This window comes from Podarcis raffonei, chromosome 1, assembly GCF_027172205.1.
Source record: "Podarcis raffonei isolate rPodRaf1 chromosome 1, rPodRaf1.pri, whole genome shotgun sequence".
Classification (NCBI taxonomy): domain Eukaryota; kingdom Metazoa; phylum Chordata; class Lepidosauria; order Squamata; family Lacertidae; genus Podarcis; species Podarcis raffonei.
Genome location: NC_070602.1, coordinates 86,400,305 through 86,413,282, shown reverse-complemented (window position 1 = coordinate 86,413,282; position 12,978 = coordinate 86,400,305). Strand labels below are relative to the sequence as shown.

The window sequence follows — 12,978 nt, the reverse complement described above, 5'->3', positions numbered from 1 at the left end:
GAACTCTGCAAAGTCAGTGGTGTAAGGCTTTTAAAAAAAAATGAAGTAAAATGTGGGACATCTCAGTTGAGAAATTTGGAGGAGAGGGCCAATAAGAGTGGCTGCCTTGCTAAAGCTGCACACTTACGCCAAGGCTGCAGGCTCAAGGCAGTGTGCAAATGCACACATACAACCAGGGTACATCAAAGCAGGCTGCATCAACACAAAACATGCTCTGTGGCAACAGTGCTATAGAAGGGTATAGCAGAACAGGAATGCAGGGACTCTACACCCAACATTGTTCCTTCCTTCTCCTGGGTCCCACCCAGATGGGCAGGGCAAGGGATCCACAAAAGTTGAGAGTTAGCAGCACACACTGGATCCACATTGGATATCTGAAAATGGCTTAAAGCCTCAAACTACACAAGGATGTTGCAGGTTAAACACTGGTCATCACAAGGAGATTTCAAGCAACTTGTTGCTAATGCAGGCACAGATGCAGCCTGCTCCCTATTGGCTACATCCAGTTCTTTTTTCAAGAACCACACTGCCTCATTCTGAACCAATAATGTATCTGAATTTTCAATGAACCACCAAACGGGCTGTATAAGCTTTCAGCCCAGCATTCCTCATGCACTCACGCTCTAACCAAGGATGAGAAACAATGCTGGCTTTTGGGCACATGTTGATTTGCTGCTGGCTGGAAGCTTATCTGAATCCAACTGGCTCACTGGCTCACAGTTTGGAAGCATCCCAAAAAGGAGGTCCCTGCTAATCTCAGTTGGTTCTGAGGCACGTCTGGGCAGCAGAAAAGCCATGCAGACAAGAAATAGATGGTGAGGGGAAAGAGTTGGGGAAAAGAGAGACAAGGCTACAGAAGAAAGGCACAGACTCGGTAGTGCAGGTAAGTGATGAGAGAATGTGATTGGATTCAGTGATCATACATGGGTCCCCTTTTTGACAGTACTGTCACTTACATCAAAATGTGGCAAGTCAGTCCTGTTGCATTTGGGAGCCCCTCCTGCTCTTTCTGCCAAGTGAGGCCCTGGACTTCTGCCCCAAAATCCTGCCCTGGCAGCATCACAGGGCACAGACTCAATTAAGAGGACCTGATGTCATCAAATACTTGCTGTGATGGTGTTTGGCACAAAAACCAGGGCACCTCAGCAGGAATAGGACATGCATCAGTTAGGATGTACCGTTCCAGAAAAAAAAGAGCTATTTTGCACCATGATGGACAAGGTCAGTGATAGCCCGTGACAAGGTTCCTTCAGTAGATGCTAATTTAAGTCTTCACTGCCAACAAAGGAAAATATGGCATGGATTTGACCAAAGACACAGAAGTAAAACAACAACAACAACCACCTCAGTTAAATGTAGGCCAAGTCCCAACTGTGTCCCCTCAACAAGAAAAGGGGACTTGTGTTCTGCCAATGTCTTTGCCGAGACCAAAACTACCAGATTCAGTAGATTTGCCTCTTGATCCTAACCCACATTCCAAACAGCCCTCCAGTTGGAAGCCATATAACCTATCAAGACTAAACTACTATCAGCAGGATTCCCAAAAGTCAAGTTGCTTTTAAGAGTCACCCAGTCATCCTTTAAAATTAAACTAATGTTGGATGCCATAAAAATGTTGGCTGATGAAACATAGGAAGCTTCCTTATATGGTTTCAAACAATTGGTCCATCTGCACTGTCTGGCAATGGCCCTCTCAAGTTTTATGCAGGAGTCTTTCCCAACCTATTCAAAAATGTCAGGTATCAAACCTGGGATGCTGTACATGAAAAGCAGATGCTCTACCAGGACTGCAATACCTCAAGGACCACCTCTTTCCATAAGAACCTACCTGGACCCTGAGATCATCTTCTGAGGCCCTTCTTCATGTGTCTCCTTGAGAGATCTGGAGGGTGACAACATGAGAATGGGCCTTCTCTGCAGTGGCTCCCTGTCTGTGGAATGCTCTCCCCAGGGAAGTTCGCCTGGTGCCTTCATTATACCTTTAGGTGCCAGGAAAAAACATTCCTTTTTAACCAGGCCTTTGGTTGATTTAATTGACATCCTATGCCCTTTTAAAATGTGGGGTTTTGGGGGGGGTTACTGGGTTGTTGCTTTTATTTTGATTATGTATTTTGTGGTTTTATACTTTGATTTTATTCTGTGAACCACCCTGAGACCTCCAGGTATAGGGCAGTATATAATAATTTATTATTATTATTATTATTATTATTATTATTATTATTATTATTTCACTGTAATGATCTCTAGGTCCCAGGCAGCATGCTGCAATACTGGCTTATAAACCTCACCAGAACCTAATGCCTATTAATAGCAGTGCAAGTTGAACTGTTGGTTCACAGCTGCAAGTTAACCTTGCAGCAAAACACAGGACTGACAGACTCTGCTGGTTAGTAGGGAAAGAGAACTGTGAGGAATTCACCAGTGTACAGTCCTTGGAAGCACCAGTCTCCTACCAGTCACAGAAGAATGGATGGGACAACAGGTAAAAGATAGGACCCACCAAGCTTTGCTAACTGGACTGTTCCAGAGGACAGTCAACAAGTGTTAATGCCAACTCGTCTAAGAAGAGTCTACTGGGTTACACCAGTGCCCCATCTAGTCCAGAATCCTGTTCTCACAATGGCCAACCACATGCCTATGGGAAACCTGCAAGCAAGGAACCTGTTTATTAGGTTCAAAACAAACTTGGTTGAATGGACTACTAGTTTTATTCACCATGGCCTTGTATTTTTTGTTTTAGCCCAAGTGTACTGGTAATGTGGGCATAGATTAGATGACATTTTGGAATTTTGTTCCTGTTTTTCTCTTGTCTCAGGAATCTCCATGTTGGATGACCACCAAAAGCTGCATCTGAGTTTGTATATAAATCTGCATTCCCCAGTAGTCTTTTTTTTCCCCCTGGCCTAGCTTGTCTCATGCAAATTGCCCATTTCCTGTCTGGTCACGTCCCTTGTTGTACAAAGGCCTGCTTGGTTTACTGTTTCTTCCTGGCCAAAGAAAACAATAGTCTAATTACTGGACTGTTTCTTCTCACTAAATAGTTCATAGCTTTCCCCATATGTGAGCCCTGGCAGACCTACTCTGCTGACGTTATGTACGCCATTGCCTTAGGTCATTCTGTGGTACCTACCTAAATGTGAAAAGTAAGATCTGTCTCTTAGAAATTAACAACACAATCCTACAAGGGCTACTCAGAATTAACCCCCATTGAGTTCAAATGGGCTTAATCCCAGGTAAGTGATGATAGGATTGTAGTCTAAGTTTGAAAATTACTTGATCCTGGCAATCTCAGTTAAGAAAGATTAGGATTGGCTGGTTCAGTTGTGATGTCACTTAGTTGTTTTAAGTGCAAGGAGTTGTTTTAAAATAGGAATCATTTCCAAAAGAGTAGCTGTGTTAATCTGTTGCAGCAAAAACTACTGAGAGTCTCATGGCCCCTTAAAGCGGTAGAACCTGTGGTCTTCCAGATGTTGGACTCCAACTCCCACCTGCCCTATATGAAGGCTGCTCTTGCCAATTTGGAGGAAGAGCAGGCGTAAAAGCATTCAGTTACGAGTGGGAAGGATCGCCTCCCAGCAACCTAGCAGAGAATGGGGTGCATTTCTTGCCTGAAACTATTTTCCTAACTGCTCTGGGCCAGGGTGTAGAGACACAATTTTTGCACTCCTCTGGGCCTGCGCCTTTGCCAGGAGCCAACCTACCCAACCCCTAAGTGTGTCCCTGCCTGTCCTGAACCATGGAGCACCTGGCGGCAAGTCCCACTGGAGTGCACAATCCCACAGCAGTAGCTAGCAAACATTCCAGCAGGCCAACAACTCCTCAGGGCACCTGGAGGTCAGTCCCACACAGGCATAGCCCCAAAGAGCTCCCTGGACCATCCAAGCCATGGTCCAACCAACGTTGGAAGCTAAGCAGACACAGCAGCTCAGCTCTGCTTCCCTGTGACCCTCACCTGTTCTGAGTCTACTCCAGCTGAGGAATCACCAGAGCTAGTGAGCCCCACCTGGGCAGCTAATGAGCTGGGCTGTGGGCCCTTGCCTGCCTCAGCCTCCTACAGCATACCTCCCGCTGCTCCTTACACCTCAGAGCCTGCCATGTTTGGGAAGACAGGAACCCCTCTGGCTCTGGTGATGGGTCCTGCTGCTCTGGTTTCTGTGCACTGACCTCCATCCCCTCACCACCCTCCATCACCCCATGAGTACTTTCTACACCAACCTCTCCTTCTCCATCCCCAGCCTGCCCCGGTGTGCCCCAGTCATAGCTATACCCCTCACCAGGATCCTCTTCCTCCTCCCTGCCGTCCTGCCAGTTCATGACACTGGCCAATCAGAATGCAGTTAGGCTAAGGGCAGCAGGTTACCCCTCCCGCTCCTGCTTAAAGGTAGGCTTGCAACTGCCCATTGCATTTTGCACTTTCAGATGCTTAGCATTTGTGTAGCACTTTAGAGAGTTCAATCTATTTTGTGTGCATTATCTCAGTCATCGCCTTACAACAGCTTTGCAAGATAGGTCAGCAATATTATTGCCATCTCCCACCTTGAGGATGCTGGGTGAGTGAGCTGAATGAATATTGGCCGCTTTGGGCAGGTTCAACATAGAGATGAGGAGCAGACTAGGGGATTTACATCTAGTCTAGTGTCCTCTCCTCACAGTGGCCAACTAGACGCCTATGGGAAGCCTGCAACCAGGACTGAAGCACAACAGCAGTCTCCCCACTTGTGCTCCCCAGCAACTAGTATTCAGATGCATACTGCTTCTGACGTGCTTCTGACGTGACCATGCATACTGCTTCTGACGTGACCATCATGGCTAGTAACTATTGATAGCCTTAATAATCCACTGATAGCCTTAATAATTTACTAGTTCACTGTTCAGCCTCTTAGCCACTGTGCTCCACCAGATGTATTCAGCACAGCATAACAACAAAGGATAGGGCAACTCTCATAAAGGAGCTCCTGGGCTAGGCCAGCCTCAAGTCTAATTCTCTCTTGTCAAGAGCCCATTTCTTGCAGATGAACAAAGACAGGGGTCCACGTTTGGATAATTCATTTGTATGGCCCATATAAGACTCACACACTGCTCGCATCCCTTAAGCAATTCAGTGCTAGGTGTTAAGCTGAGCTGTTGCGATCAGCTCTACTGATTACATTGCCAGGGAATGCAAGCACAGCACAAAAGCCCGCAGGCCACCTACTGGCACAGAGAGGAGCTTTGGCGCTGCACTGCTACTGGGTCTGACCTGGATCTTTCCCTCCAAGCCAAAGTGTGCAGAATACTAAGCTTCTGTCTACAGACATCCATGACCTCTGCCTGCAGCAGCAGGCATTGACCTGCTCAGGTTTTTTAACAGGGTGGAATGGCATCTTATAGGAAGCAGTATAGGCCTGTTCCCCAAAATAGCAACTCAGTATCCAGTTCCTCCCTTCCCTCTTTAACATGTAGTAAAGCTATACCCACTTCCTGCCTCATTACAATGTGCATTTTCCCTACCCTACATACTACAGAGCACAATGGATAAGCGTAGGCAGTGCAGCATTGGCATAATATGTCACACTGAGTCTTGTAGCCATTTTCTGAACTAACATTGGTTTCTGAACAATCTTCAAATGCAGCTCTGTATATAATGCATTGCAGTAGTCTAACCCAGAGGTTATTAGAGCATAGATAACTGAGGCCAGGTCAGGATATAATCAGGTATTCCTGTTTGTATTAGTTTCTTCTCACTACCATCTGCTAGGTCACCTGGTCACAGTCTTCCCTGCTGTAGTGAGATGCATTGTATTTCAATTTAAATTATATAAATGATTTGCAAAATGGCATCTATATGTATAAATTAGCACCTGCAGATTTATGCAGATCTATGTCCTCTTTTGTCTTCTTTCTGTTTCTTTTTATGTGATTCATTTCCTCCTTTGGGGTGATGTGTTATTTCCTATTCCATAGCCACCTGAAGTCCAGTTGCACAATATGCCTTGCAACTACCACAATGCCTGAGTCCTAGGCTATACTTCATGTTGGATTCAGCATTTGCTCCTCTTCCGAGTGTTGTATCTTGAACAGCTGCTCAAGTCAAAGCTCTAGTGGCACCAACTAGAAACATTCATGATGTTTCCAGTAAAGAAACTGGTCATTGGCTGCTGCCTAGAACACTTCAGCTTAGAAATGTGGTGAACTCCCAACATGCAGCAGCCTAAGAAGCTGAAGTGGAGCCACAATGCTCTCAAATGCCTCTTGTCATTCAGAGCAGGGTATCTTTATGATGGCCAATAGTGTCCAGAGGGCCCAGATTATGTTGAGGCTACCACGAATCCGGATGCTAGCCCATCCCTGCATCTTCTGAATGACCCTGCTACCAAAGACCTCATCACCATCACTCTCCTCACAGATGTTAAGTTGCCAAACCCCTTGCAGAGTGAATGAATGGTGAATAAAATCTGCCTGGGAACCAAACAAGAGGGAGGGAGGAAGAGAAACTACAGGCAGCCTGGTTTGAAACATGCCAGATGGCAGTCCAGCTTGACCTCAACGCCAGGCAATGGACAACTTCACTTTCTGCATTCATTTCAATGCAACAACATACACAGGTGACAAGCTTGCCTCTTATTTCCTTCAGAGAGGTGCCAGTTCTCCCTGACTATTTATTGCACCAATGCCTTTCCAGAACTATTAAACCAAGTGGGTTAAGAGGAGGTCCTGTTCCTTTCCCATCTGCTGCAGCCTGGTGCATTGGAACTAGGAACGCAGAAGCTGACATTGCTCTTGACAGAGTTGTGGCCTAGGCCTGGCCTCGCCTCAGGAACACTTGGCTAATTACTCTGCCAGGCACTTTAATCAGGGAATTGCCAGCAAGGCCTCACACAGACCTTGCTCAAGAACCCCTCCCCCTCTTCTTCCAGCACTGGCCCATTTGCTTTATTGTCTCCAGAGAGCTCAGGCCCAACTAATTTAATTTTGTGCTCTGACCAAGGACGCACAGCCGTCCTCTGCCTTCAACTGGGAATGGGGAGGAGGGGAGCAGCTCCTTTAAGCTTTCCCCCACCCCCTGTGCATACGCATGAGGGGAACCATAGGCCGAGATCTCCCCTGCACCCACCAATAAGGGGGCTTAACACAGCTGCCAGGCCATTAAACCATCTTATTTAAAGATGTGTCCTGTTTCTGATGAGGAGAGAAGGAAGCAAGTCTGCAGTGCCCAGTGCCCATTGGGACTGGTAGGGTGGAAGACAGGGAGCCTGACAGTAGGGGGCAACAGAACCAATGACAGGCAGAGCAAACTGATTCTAGTTTTGTCTCCTTTGTTTTCTCTACTGAGTTATATAAGGGCAGCACGGAGACTAAGGGAGAGGAAGCTGACAGGCAGGGCTGCTTACTAGACTGGCTGTGAGGAAGAAAGCAGACAGGGAGGGTCCGGCTGAGGGCAGGTTGAGACTGATGGGTCATTGAGATCGAAGCAGCCTCCACTGGTAAGAGAAGCGTATCAATGATGGAAGAGAACAAGGCCAGCTGCAGGACCAGTCCAATATGTTCTGCTGCCTGAGGAGGAACAGCTAATGGCACCCCTCTCCCCTACTCAAGGCCATTAAGGTTGGCTGGGTTCTTCTGACACAGGTGACCATAAATCCCACAAGTGCCTCAGCAAATACAACAACAGTGAAATTAAATTGCTATCAATTTGCTGCCCTTTCACAAGACCCCAGACTCAACTGCTTGAAGCAGCCACCTCGCTGTGCTCTGGCCAGTGCCAGATTTTAGAGGGCCCTGGGCAATGTGCCCTTTGGCAAGCCCTCTGTTGGTAGGCTGTGGCAGGCTTACCAGAATCAGTCAGCTGCCTCTCTAATATTGCCAAGCAGCTTGGCCCAAACACCTTTTTAATTTCTTGCAGTGTCCTGGAGCTACACTACACTATGACAGAGACAGTCTGGGGAATTTGAGTTGTGCCTGTATTCACCTGGCTGGAGCTACCTGGTGTGCCAGGTTGGGTGTTTAGGGTTTTTAATAAGAGGTCTCAGAGCAGGCACCAGTGGCGGGTCCCTTTTGTGGCCCTGGCAGCTACTAAAGGATGCCAGGTGCTGACCCTGACCCTGGCAAAGAGAGACAGGGCCAAATTAGAAGTAGCCATGCAGCTTGAAGACAGCCTACCATGTTCATGAGCCAAGTTGCCATGCATGGACCATTTTCACAGACCATATCCGATTTGCAGATTAGTGGTTCTTCCTCACTGCCATAAGGGAGCTACTGCTAACCATGGTTGACAATACTAAGCCAGAAAGACAAATAATCTGACTTGGTAGAAGAGAGTGTTTTATGTTTCTAGCTTAGTCTCTGAAAAAAAATGCATTGCCTGATGTCCAATGGCACTGAGTGGCACTCATGTGCACACATTTGTCTACACTGAGGGAATTCTTGGAGGGCCACCCCCAAGTGCCCCTGCCATTAGAGGTGGTGACTGAAAGAGAAGGTTGTCCTTGCTGCTGCAACTACATATTTCTTTTCAGCACCAGGCAAATATTTCTCCCCCACCAGGCCTTTTAAACTCTGATGGCAATGGTTTTATGCTTCAAACATTTCTGCTCTTTTATTCTTTTATTTGTGTTAAGATGTTGTTGTCTAATCAGAATTCTGTCCCATTGACTTTAATGGTACTTCCAGGTAAAAGTGTACAGGATTGTAGCCAAAGTCTCCCATAAGTAAGGAGACTTACACACTGGGCCTTTTTGGATGTAAATGCTAAACTATGGTTTAGCATTATGTGCATCAACCTACACAGTCCTCAAGCTTGCACACCACACCCTCTGCCTCCTTCTCTGGCATGGGCACAAGGAGGAAACTGGAAGATTATGCTGTAAAACTAAACACAATTCCCTGTGACATCTGAACTCAGAGAAACTATGGTTAATTTAAACTAAGGGTGGGGGACCTGTGCTCTTCCATCATCTTTGGCCATTAGCTACGCTGGCTTTAGCTTGATGGGAGTTGAAGTACCAACAACAACTGGAGGACCACAGGATCCCAATCCCTGGTTTAAACTATCTTCAAACAAGTCTGCATCAGTCCTTAGTTTATGAACCTAACATATTTGATAACCAGAGTTTAACCTAACCAGAGTTTCCCCAAGTTCAGATGTAACAGGAAACTTTAGACACTTCCACTTTTAAACTGAAGAAAGTGGGGGGAAGCAGACCTTTCAAGCCTGAGACTCATGAACGGAGGAGCCAAACTGGGCCAGTGTGCTTTTGATGTGCTTTTAAAATCATATAGTTCCAAAAATGTAGAAATATGAATGAGACAAATAGGTCTTTGCAAAAACATGCACTACATTCTTTCCTGCATCATAGAAGAACATTACCGAGAGAGCTGCTACACATTCTATCCATACAGGGAGAGAGTTGTAGGGTTTGTTTGTTTGTTTGTTTTGCCCCATTTCCATTGTCCCCCCCCCAAAAAAAAATCTCCTGATTTTCTACTGCATCTTCCTAGGGGTAGTTGGATAACATGGATGCCTAAGAGAGCAGCGTGTCCCAATCATTCACTTTACAATATCATCACTGTCATTTGGGATCCCAGTCCTGACACAGCAGAAACTGTTTTGCAGATGAGGCTTCAGACAAGCTGTTGGCAATGATTCCAAAGTCTTTTTTTGACTGGGAGCCCAGCAATTTTGTTATTTAAGTAATTAACTCGCACAATGGTCTAAGAGAGCAAGGGCTTAATCATAAGGGAGGCCTGGGGAAGTGGCAGTGGTGCAGGGATCCGGTGGGGGGCGGGGGGAGAGAGAGAGAGAGCTAGACAACACAGATTTCATATTTAGTCAAAGGATAGCAAAACAGATACCAGGGTCTGATTTGGTCACTGGAGGCTGATTCCTGTAATAACAACAACAAAAACCCAGCGTCCTCAAAATTGAATTTCAGGCTGGGGGAAATCCAATGTCACCACAAGACACACAAGCAAAGAAACTGAGCTCTGCAGCTAGGAAAGGAGAGGGATAACAGGAGTATTCAAAGAATGCCGAGAATTCTCAGGCCTGAATTCATAAAGCTGGCATCGCCACATGCATTAGTTGATTCTGGACTAAGAGGCCTCTTTGTTTTGCAGTGGAGGGTTGAGGACAGAAGCTGCATCACTGGTGGATGACCAGCCAGGGCAGTAGCTCCCCTGAGCAGGGCTTTCACTACTGTATACTCTTGCAGCAAGAAAGCATCTCCTCACAAAGTATAGTACTAGGATGGTCCTCCTTTAGGGAAGGGTTGTAGCTCAGTGGTAGCACATCTGCAAACATCTACCTTCTTTTGTCCTTTTTGCTTATGACAAATTTCTTCTCCCCACACCCCATGAGTGTTCAGTCTATATTGTACAGAGTATAGTTCCAGGACAGCAATCCTGTACATCATTAGCTGTGTGCCAGTCCCATTCATTCCCAGTAGGTCTTATTCACAGGCAGCTGTGTGAATGACTGGCGCCAGAGTCACCATTTCCTTTTTATTTTATTAAAAAACTTTTTTTACATTAAGGGCCTTCTTGCACAATCACTTTTATTGTACAAAAAGTAATTATTTCTCTCACACGTGCATGCATGGCTCACGGTCTGCACACTTCCTTTCAATGATAAGCATCTTTTACAGGCACTCTGCATTCTCTAGTCTTTTAGAAGTGCATTATTTTCTACCTAAGAAGGCAGAAGACTTCCTTCCTGAGTGGAATGTGGTCATGTGAATATTGTGAGCACCAGGAGACTTTTTGTGTGTGATGTGACTGATAATCAGCAGCACAACTCCTCAATATCTGTGGTCCTGTTTTATGTTTTGTTTTTTAATTAAATTAAAATTTTAATGTTGGTGTTTTTTCAAGCCATTGACTCTTTACCTGAGGAGTTATACACATCTGGACAGATTCAAGGATGGGCTGTGCCTTGTGACCAGATGCAAAGGACTCTTGATTGTTCCTCTAATATTCAGGTACAAGAAGGGATTTGAGCAGGAACATCATGCCATGTAGGGATGAGAAAAGCAACCCCATCTTCTGTTCAGCTCTTAAGGTTACAGGGGCCTTATGCTCCTTTGTATCCTATACCCATCCCTCAACCAGATTCGCCTTGGCTCTTGGAATGAGTACATCACACCTTGCAGGTAACTAAAGATGAATTTTGAATTGATGCAAGGGCACACACTCATCTCAAACTTCTCTACTATCTAAGCAACCACTAGAGGGCAACAGTAGCCCTCCCTAACTGTGCATGCTCATAGGTAGGCTCTTTCTCTCTCTGAGTCAAGTTCTTTCATTTAAGTGAAATAAGCAAAAAGAATAAGAACTTATACCTGCTTAACACTACTGTCATATTAAACACACACACACACACACACACACACACACACACACACACACACTCAAAAGAGAATAATAGTAGTAATAGTAATAATAATAATACTGTAACAACAACAACCTCAACAACTTATTATTTATACCCTGCCCATCTGGCTGGGTTTCCCCAGCCACTCTGGGCGGCTTCCAACAAAATATTAAAATACAATAGTCCTTCAGATATTAAAAACTTCCCTAAGCAGGGCTGCCTTCAGATGTCTTCTAAAAGTCTGGTAGTTGTTTTTTCCTAGGTCATCTGATGGGAGGGCGTTCCACAGGTCGGGCGCCACTACCAAGAAGGCCCCTTGCCTGGTTCCCTATAACTTCGCTTTTCACAGTGAGGGAACCACCAGAAGGCCCTCGGTGTTGGACCTCAGTGTACAAAAGTTCTGTCAAAGAAGCAACCCCATCTCTTTTGCCAGGTCCTTTGCTGAACCTTTTTTTTTTATGTTCACAGTGGCAACTCGTGACCACTTGGTCTGGTGGGGCAGGAGGCAGGGAGGCCAACAGTAGCTGGCACCAGAGTCAGTGACAGGTGGAGCCAAAGCCAATGACAGGCAGAGCCAACACAGGACTCAGCTTGCAACTCCAGAGTCGGCCATGATTGGACCTAATGGTCAGAGGTCCCTTTACCTTTACTTTATACAGCTGCAAATAAAAAGTTTTAAATGTGTTGTAAAGTGCAATATACAAATGTGGCACTAGATGACGACAGTGAGCTATGCCAAATTCAATGTGTTTTTCAAAACATTTTTTAAAAAAGCATTTTCACAGCGTTTTTTATATGTGTGTAGATTCCACCTAGGGACGTGGGTGGCACTGTGGGTTAAACCACAGAGCCTAGGACTTGCCGATCAGAAGGTCGGAGGTTTGAATCCCCACGATGGGATGAGCTCCCGTTGCTCGGTCCCTGCTCCTGCCAACCTAGCAGTGCGAAAGCACGTCAAAGTGCAAGTAGATAAATAGGTACCGCTCCCGCGGGAAGGTAAACGGCGTTTCCGTGCGCTGCTCTGGTTCGCCACATGACCCGGAAGCTGTACGCCGGCTCCCTTGGCCAGCAAAGCGAGATGAGCGTGCAACCCCAGAGTCGCCTGCGACTGGACCTAATGGTCAGGGGGTCCCTTTACCTTTACTAATAGCTACCTTCTTATCTGCAACCAGTCTAGCGGGTAGTCCTGGTTATCTTTTTATTTTTAATTTTTATAAATTTAAAACAACAACAACAAATCAATGCAGCATTTCACAATTAACAATAAATTAACACTGGGATCAGAAGGTCGGAGGTTCGAATCCCCACGATGGGATGAGCTCCCGTTGCTCGGTCCCTGCTCCCGCCAACCTAGCAGTTCGAAAGCACGTCAAAGTGCAAGTAGATAAATAGGTACCGCTCCGGCGGGAAGGTAAACGGCATTTCCGTGCACTGCTCTGGTTCACCAGAAGCGGCTTAGTCATGCTGGCCACATGACCCGGAAGCTGTAAGCCGGCTCCCTCGGCCAGTAAAGCGAGATGAGCGCCGCAACCCCAGAGTCAGCCACGACTGGTCCTAATGGTCAGGGGTCCCTTTACCTTTACCTAGATTCCACCTAAGTCTATCACTGTCCCCCATCCTCCTCCCTGTTG

At 46.2% G+C, this 12,978-nt stretch overlaps 1 protein-coding gene across 10 annotated transcripts in view; it reads right to left on the bottom strand.

Moving 5' to 3' along the window:
- TNS1 (tensin 1) overlaps nucleotides 1–12,978 on the bottom strand; it is a 315,520-nt gene that overhangs the window by 281,691 nt on the left and 20,851 nt on the right. The window lies entirely within an intron of this gene.